The sequence below is a fragment of the Mercenaria mercenaria genome, chromosome 5, assembly GCF_021730395.1.
Source record: "Mercenaria mercenaria strain notata chromosome 5, MADL_Memer_1, whole genome shotgun sequence".
Taxonomy (NCBI): Eukaryota; Metazoa; Mollusca; class Bivalvia; order Venerida; family Veneridae; genus Mercenaria; species Mercenaria mercenaria.
In genome coordinates this window covers 68,924,102-68,933,379 of record NC_069365.1, presented here as the reverse complement: position 1 = coordinate 68,933,379, position 9,278 = coordinate 68,924,102, and positions in this window count along the sequence as shown.

The window sequence follows — 9,278 nt, the reverse complement described above, 5'->3', positions numbered from 1 at the left end:
TTCTCTCTTGTGTTATCATCACATTGTATTCTTACTCAGCTCTCACCAAAAACTGCATGAATCCAACATTTAATATGTTCAGGACTACAATATTACCCATGGTTCCGGCTTAACCTTGTGCCCAAATGCTGAACCTGTTTGGCAACGGCCTGAATTTAAACCCTACCTTTGGTGATTGTACTACAGACATGACCGGCGTTGTAGGAACTGCGAACAAACGTAATAAACGTACTAAAAACGAGCGGAGCGTACTGAGAACCTACTGCACACTCTTAGGACTGATTAGAAACTTATTGTAAACTTTGCATTTAATTTTGGTTGTATTCAGACGGAATAACGGCGCACTAAGGATACAATGCGGTCGTGTTAATTCTGTCTGTGAACGGGTTGAACGAGCTACAAACGGATCGGGACGGTGTGCAAATGTACGGAAAATGACGCCCGATCGCATTACGTCATACCACGTCTCTAGTACGATCGAAGTACGGCAGTTCAGTTCTTAGTACGTCCATCTCGTTTTAAGTACGTTATTAGTCCGTCTAATTGAAGAACGGGATGACCGGCAGAAAATTTTGAGCAGGCCCAAATTCCTGGAGCACCATTTCCGTTCGATCCCGTCCCAGCCATTCCATAAAGTTCTTAGACAGACTGTAGAACGTTGCTACTACGTCTGTTCCGTTGGCACAGTTTGAGCCCGTTCGGCTACATTTTTAGAACGTATTGAAAATGAGCTTGGTGTGCTGGGGGTATTACCAAACACCGAAAAATATTGTCAGAAAACGTCATGAAACGCTACTGGTAATATTTTGTTATAAAGAAATACATAAACGTTTTCAATAAGATCTTAAGATTCTTGGCTTGGGAGAGGGAAGGGCGAAACAACAGAAAAAAAACAAATAATCTATAAGCATTTGTCATGGAACCTTCATAATCACTTATTGACATACATGATGTCCCAAAACACAGCAAACAATGAATCATCAAATATAAAACATAATAAAATGAAGTATAGTGATGATGACATGTACAGAACACATCATTTACTAAATACAGACATTTGAATAATTCAGACTAGACATTCACAATTTGGTCTTCATTTTAGTTTTGCATAATTCAACGTTGCATCTTGCGCACTTCAGACTGCAACACAATTCTTATTTCTAGAACTTTATGATATTACTACGAAAGCCGAATCTTGTCGAATGAGAAATATTGTTCGAATCTTTTACAAGATATCTCGTAACAACGACAAAACATCTCGAAATAACAAGAATAATCATCACCTAGTGAAGAGAACAGATCTCGTGAAACGAGGTAAGATCTTGTAATTACAAGAAATAATACATAATTACAACATGATAATCTCGTAAAAAGAAACAAAAATTTCGATATTGCGAAAAAAGGATCTCTTTATAACGAAAAAAATCACAATATTGCGAAAAACAAAGATCTCGTTATTACGAAAAAAAAATCTCAATATTGCGAAAAACATCTCGTTATTACGAATAAGAAAGACATCGTTATTACAAAAAAAGCGGATTTGAACATCAAAACAATAATTTGAAAACAATTTGACCATCATTCTAGCATAAAACCGCTGTTTTTTGTTGTTGTTGTTGTTTTTTTTTTTGTCACTTTCGGGGGTGTTATAACAGGAGACAAAACTTGTGTTAACAGAGAGATTCTCGCGCTCATGTGGTGTTAAAACATCTGTTTAAATATACGCGTTCCGTAGCAAAGCGTATACGTATTGCGGCCCCAAAACAGTTAATTGAAAAGGCATTTTCCAGATGGTTTTTTAAACGTTTCTGGAAAGCCTAAAATATGTTTGTTGTACAATAATGATGTAATGACATTACTCTAGGAAGGTTTACTTACTAAGAATCTTTCGGAAATGAAAGACGTTTGTTTGTTTTCTTGAAGTTTTTTTTCTTTGTTTTGGGTTAAGCGCCGTTTTTAACAGTATTTAAGATATGTAACGGCAGACAACTAACCTAAACCCTGTTCCTGAATTCTTTACCAGTACAAACCTGTTCTCCGCAAGTAACCGCAAACTTCCCCGCATAAATCAGAGGTGCATGACGAATGATTTTAGACACAGTGTCTTCACAGAGAACATCCGTATCACCCGGTCAAACTCATGACCCCAAGATCTACGCTCCCTTATTGAGCTAAACGGTTGCCCTTTGGAAGTTGCATCAACAGAGTTTATACTATATTTCACTGAACATGTATGCATGCACTCGTTCTCTGCAAGTAACCAGCAAATATTCCCCACCCTAAATCAGTGGCGAAAGAAAAATGACTTTTGATAGCCTTTCTTCTGTAGAATTACCATTGAAAATATCTGGCTTTCGATTCACATTCTTGTTTTGATTAGCTCGATAAAAATATTTATGAGGAATGTCGCAAAATAAAAAATATCCATGCATTGGTGAAGGTCAACCCAGACAAAAGGAATTACTTTGTGTGACCTTGACCTAGAAGCCTGGGAATTGGGTCAAGCACGTGACACAGCATCTTGTCGAAGAGAGCTTTTGTGCTACGTCATATTAAAATCTCTTAATGGATCAGCTATAGTTTAAACACTGTTAACAAGTGGCCCTGACCTTAATCCATGGGATAAATGAGTAGCAAATTGTTCCTGTTTGTAAAAGTGGCATCAATTAACTACAAGAGGGACATGGTGACGCTATATTGCACACCTATTAAACCTGGCCTTGGAATCATCAAAGATAGGGTCATAAATATGGCCTCCAGGGTGTTAACACGTTTTTCCTTTGGTTTGACCTGGTGAATTAGTTTTTGACCCAGTATGACCCAGTTGCAAACTTGGCTTAGAGATCATTAAGACAAACATTAATGCACGTTTGTATCAAATCAAAGCATAACTTTAGAACCCATGATGAAATCTAGCCGGTTTTCGAATGAAACCGAGATTATTTTGTGACTTAAGTTGTGTGTAAGTGTGGTTAAAAGCAAATGTAAAATATTACTTCTTTTTTGTTCACAAGGTAAAAATCAACAAAATTTGGCTCTTTCAGGGGTCAGTTAGGGTCCGGAACTCTAGAACCTATGATTGGATCTGAAAAGTTTTTCATTGGTATCAAAATCTGTTGTTGTTAAAGATATCTTGCTACTTTGTGTCAAACCATAAATGAAGTCTCGATATGGCTGCTAAAGCCAAAAAGCATATTTAGGCCCTTTAAGGGGCCATAACTCATGACGGGATCTGGTCAGTTTTCAAAATGAACCCAAATATGATGCCTATACAAATTGTATGCATGTTTTATCAAAATCAATCGCAATATGTGGTCTCTATCTTGTTCACAAGCTACAAATAGCAAATTTTGGCCCTTTAAGGGGTCATAACTCTGGAAACCATGATGAAATCTGAACAGTTTTCGAAAGGAATCGAGATACTATGCCAATACAAGTTGTGTGCAAGTTTTATTATAATCAGTTGCAAAAGGTTGTATCTATCGTGTTCACAAGCCCAAACTAACAAATTGTGGTCCTTTTAGGAGTTACAACTCTGGAACCCATAATGGGATCTGGCCAGTTTTCAAAAGGAATCGAGATATTATGCTAATACATGTTGTGCTTAAGTTTAATCAAAATCTGTTGCAAAATGTGTTTTCTACTGTTTTCAAAAGAAATTGTGAACGGATGGACGCACAACGAACTGACGACGGGCGATCGCAAAAGCTCACCCTGTCACTATGTGACAGGTCAGCTAAAAATGTAAGTCAGTTATAAAACTGTCCATGTGACTACACCCCACCCCGTGATGCCAAAGGTGTGCAGGGAACCTGAAATCATTTGATCAAGTAATTTTAGGCTATTGTCTCAAAATGTCTTTGTTAAAAAGATTATACTTTTGACAAAATAAAAGCTAGAATTTGCCCCGTCAGGTTAATTCATTACATTAAAGACATGACTGTGAGAAGTTTTTAAACATTTTACCTAGCAGATTTTAAGAAACATATTTACATGCAAAACTTGGGAGAGGCTCGTTCACGGACAAAGTTCCAACAAGATCCATAAAGAAGTGTATCAGAAGAAGTCCTTTTAAAGCCATTTTTCTACTTTTAACCAAAGCAACTCCTAAAAGAGGCAAAAAGTCATATATGGACAAACTTATGAAAGGACCTTATGCAGGTGCTACATACCTAGCTTGATGAAAATACAATGTTTAAAGAGTGAGTCATTTAAACAAATTGCTTTTAGCTGACTGGTCCCTTCAAGTGGCCGAGTGCACCCTATTGAGAGAATCTTATAATAATGCTACAAAGTATTATGAAGTCTGTGAAGTGGTTCATTCTTCTTTTATGCCCCAGGAGGATGTGGATGAAGTTGGAAGCCTAGCAGCGTGAAGTTGGCAGCCTAGCAGCCTCACTTTTCGGCGCAACGCCACCGAAAGGCCGGCGTTCGGGCCATCACGTGGCATCGAGTGATCACGTGATGGCCCAAACTCCGGCCGTTCGGCGGCGTTTCGCCGTAAAGTGTATATATATTAACGTTTTAATTATTTATGATGCATTTCAAGGTGAATTTATGTATTATATATTTTATTTAGGTAAGTATTGGAGACTAATTTTGAAAAATAACATGTTTATCTTTATTGTTTTACCGAATTGCGCAAAAGATATCATGAATGTGATGTAAAAATACTGGTTCTAAAATGTATGTTTTCTAACTTGAAGATCATTCAAATGATTTAAATGTTGAATATTGAAATTTGATCTTTGACCAGCTTTGAATATATATGAAATCAATTAAAAAAGTCAACCCTTTTATTGAAAGTACGTGCTTCTTTTATGACAGTATTACTGATAATTACAGTGTTAACTAGATCCCAGCATCACACATTATGCTATATAAAATAGTTAAAGGGAACCAGTTATTTGTTAAAGCAAGTACCCGTTATGAGATACTATGTACAGATTTGGACCAATCAGAAACAAGTTCTATAAATAGCACCAATCAAAGCTCACTTCTGCTAGGGTATAAATAGGTAGATGAGCCAGAGACCCAGAGTTTGGTAGTCTACTGAGATAATAGGAGGGTTCCAGCTTATTGACGGTTCAGTGTTATTGGAAAGAAAGTCAAGGCCGGTCTCTCATATATCAGAACCAGAAAATACTGACTTAAAGTAATCCATGTATCTGTTGATAAAACTTGTTTTAATAGAGATCAGTTTCATTAAAAGATATGTTGATATCAAAATATTCCTCGATACAAAAAGGGGTTATCTCGCAACAAATACTTGCAAAATAAGTACAAGAGTTGGTAGATGGATACATTTGTATGTCATTTGGTACAGCCAAAGCATCGGGGATATACATAGTTATGGTAGTTGACTGCTACATGTGATAGCATTTAGGAGCTGAGCATCCAGGAGTCAGGGCAATCATTTAGAGTTGCAACTTCAATTAAGAGGACAGAGGCCGAGCATCTATGCGAAAGGACTCGTATCTTGTTGATTCAAAGACATTGTCTGACGGGAACTTCAACAAAAGGACCATTAAAGTACAGAGTCTCAAGCCTAAAGGAGTTTGAGCTAATCATTTTTAATTAAAGATTGTTAGTTTGAAACATTTAGTGATTTGTCTAATCCCTGAACTTAGCTAGCTCATAATTGAAATCATTTACGAATTATTGGTACAAAAATCATTTATGCAAGGTAGCCAGAGGAACATTTATGTATGAGATATTTGGTCTCACCAGCTATACGTTTTAACAAAGGACATTCTATATCGTTTGTCAGCTAGTCTAAGACGGAGTCACCTTAGCGATTGGACCCATTTCATTGTTCAAGATACTAAAGGCGTAAGCACTTCCCTAAGTTGTATAACTCGTATCCTGACAAGGAGAGACATGATAGACCTGAGATTAAATCAGGGTTTCGGAATGTAAACAGATGGAGTACAGACAATGGAGTACTGACAATGTTAGTGAAAATTTCAATAAAGGTATCCGATATACAAATAGGTAACATTTCGATGCCTGCTGACCCCATGTTTTTCTTTTCATTTGAAAGAGTTGTGTCTAGAAAAAAAGATGAATGCAATAATATGCAAGAATCATTAAAGTCATGTGTTTGGACTGCGAAATGATAAATCTTACAGTTTAATAACTGGATTTCTGTTAAAGTATCATTGAATACTATAAAATAAAAACAAACAAAAAGCTATAGCATATTTCTCATGTAATTTATATTTTCCTTTTCAGTAGATAATACACTTTCAAAAGATACCGAAAATATATAAGCTAACCCGGCATCAAAATTAGATATATCTTGATACGAGGGATGTTCAAAAAGTGTTGAGACTAATGCGCTTCCGTAGAAAGTTACCATTCAATTTTCACGAAATTCACGAGATCTTATTGTTAGCCTTTCGATGACAATACTGGCACCAGAACAGAAAGAAAATGCCTCTGTACATGTTATACTTTACCCCTAGGTATTCTATAAGAATCATGCTCATGAACGGGAAAATATACTAACCCGTTTCGATCGTAAATTTCTCAACTTAAACGCGCAGTTCGTTGAATGGGTACCTAGTATATTGAACAAGCGATAATTTATCTTCCATCGTGCACCAGTCACCTTGTCTCAATATTCCATATTGCTGAGATTATCAACATATTTTATGCTTTCGTCAACGTTACAGAAAAAACTTGCTTGACCTTGCGTAATGAACATGCGGTCTAGAGGTCACGGCAGTGTGCACATGTTTGGCGAAATGTAAACAAACAAAAACAGAATTTAAAAAAAAAAATACAATTTTACACTAAAACTGGAAATGATGAATGAAATTCATTTTGCATATGATCTTTAATTTGAAATCGTACATTGGGCTGCATCTGTTCCGTTTATTTTATTCATTTTGCACATTTGTGCTGCATTTTCACATTTTAGCGAACACGTGTAGTAAAAAGACGATTGGCACACATTTTCACAACAGCCAATCAGAATGGTTCTGTAATCTAGAACGGAACTTCACCAGGGAAGGTCAACCAAGTTTTTTGTGTAACGTTGAAATAACTATAAACTAAGCGTGTTTTTCTAAGATAAGATGTATTGAAGAAATGTGACCGGAACACAATGGAAGATAAATTATCGCTTGTTTGATATCCATAGTACACATTTACCGAACTGCGTGTTTTAAGTATGAAATGCGCGATTGAAACGGGTTAGTAAATTTTCCCCTTAATGACCATGTTTTTTATAGAATACCTAGGGGTAGGGTATAACATGTACAGAGGCATTTTCTTTCTGATCTGGCGCCAGTGGTTGACAATCGATTAAAATTTAATTGAAATAAAGTCCATGCGTTTTACAGTTATTGTGTATTATTTATCCTATATTCGTACACACTGGTCATTTTTACATGTAAATATGAAACCTAGTAAAAAAATTAGAGATTCAAGGATAGATAAAAGTGCGGTGTATTTTAGGAGATTCTAAATGAAGTACATAGACACATTGGAATCAAAGTCAATAGTGTATCAAAAAGCATTGTTCACAGGTGGTTCAAAGCATTCACTAATGGATTGAATAATGTCAAAGACAGGAACCGTTCTGGCAGGACTCAGAGAGTAATCTCTTCCAGAAACATTGCTGCTGTGAAAACACTCATAGAAGGTGATGCCCTGTACACTTTACGTAGGATAGCTAGTTACCTGAACTTATCAACGGGGACAATTCAGAACATTCTGACGAAGTATTTGGATATAAGAAAGATTAATACCAGATGGGTACCCGATATCCTAACCGAGGATCAGAAAAAAGAAAGAGTACGTTGTGCGAAAGAAACATTGAAAACAGGCAAAGAGCTCGATTTCAGGAAAATAAATGAACTGATTACGGGAGACGAAACATGGATCTACTATTTCGAGTCACAAAGACGCATAAACAACAAACAATGGCTCCGCAAAGACCAGCCTAGACCCACCATTGCTATAAGGACTAAGAGTGCTAGAATAGTCATGTATGCTGTTTTCTTTAATTCGCAAGGCCCTCCTGTGATACAAGTTGCAGTTCCAGGAGAAAAAAAAAACTGTCACTGGAAAATTCTTTCGGGATAATATCTTGAAACGTGTCAAGGCGTTTTATAAAAATCGTCAGCCAAGAACTGGTTTTAGAGGGGTGTATCTCATTCATGATAACGTTTCACCTCATAAAAGTAATATAGTACAGAGGTTTATCGTGGCAGAAAAAAATTGTACATAAGTGAACCATCCCCCTTATTCTCAGTCCGTGTGACTTTTTCCTCTTCCCTGAAGTCAGGAGACGGTTTTCTGGGCGGCGTAACGCATCACGCAGCGCGCTGGGAAGTGCGCTCTACCAGTGTCTTTTGGGTTTTCCCAAGGGGAACTACTCTGACGCTTTCCGTAGGTGGATAGATCGACTTCAGAAGTGTATTCGTATTCATGGAAACTATTTTGAGGAATTAAAATAGAATGAATTTTGATATCTATTGTTAATATTCTAGTGCTACAGTCTCAAAACTTTTTGATCACCCCTCGTAACATATATAGAACTTGCTTATTTGCGGATCGGATAACTTAAGAGAAATGTACTAGTATTATATATACTTAGCCATTGTATTGTTGCTGAAGCATATCTTTGAGATGATATATAATAATTTTGAAAATTGTATCGATATCTACGCAAGTGCCTCATCTGAAACTCGTGTAGGGTTTTATGTCGACTTTGTCAAAAATACTAGTTTTAAAGTTTGAAGTTGATATATACAGCAGATGGTATATTGTGGATTGAGTTAAGAAAATATATTGAAGTATATTAATTCGTGAAGTTGTTTCTGCTTCAGAAAAATTCTTTCAGATGCAATGATGAGATATTGCGATTCATCACCGTCCATTGTCCGTCCGTCCGCACTTTTCTTCAAACGACATCTTTTCAGAAGACTATTAAGTAAGGTTGATAAAGCTATAGCGAAATCCCCGTTATATCCGGAGTTTCTTTAAAACGTATATAGTGAACAACTTCCTAATACATGTAGTTTGTTTGACTGTTTATTTTCAGTCTAACGCCGTTTTTCGACAGTATTTCAGTTTTGTAACGGCTGGAACTAAATATTTCCAGTGTTCCTGGAGTCTGTACCAGTACATACCTGTTCTCCGCAAGTAACTGCCAATTTTCCCACATGAATCAGACTTGGAGAACGAATGATTTCAGACACAATGTACTTTATTAAATCGTCACGGATAACATGCGCCCCGCTCAGGGATCGCACTCATGACCCCGC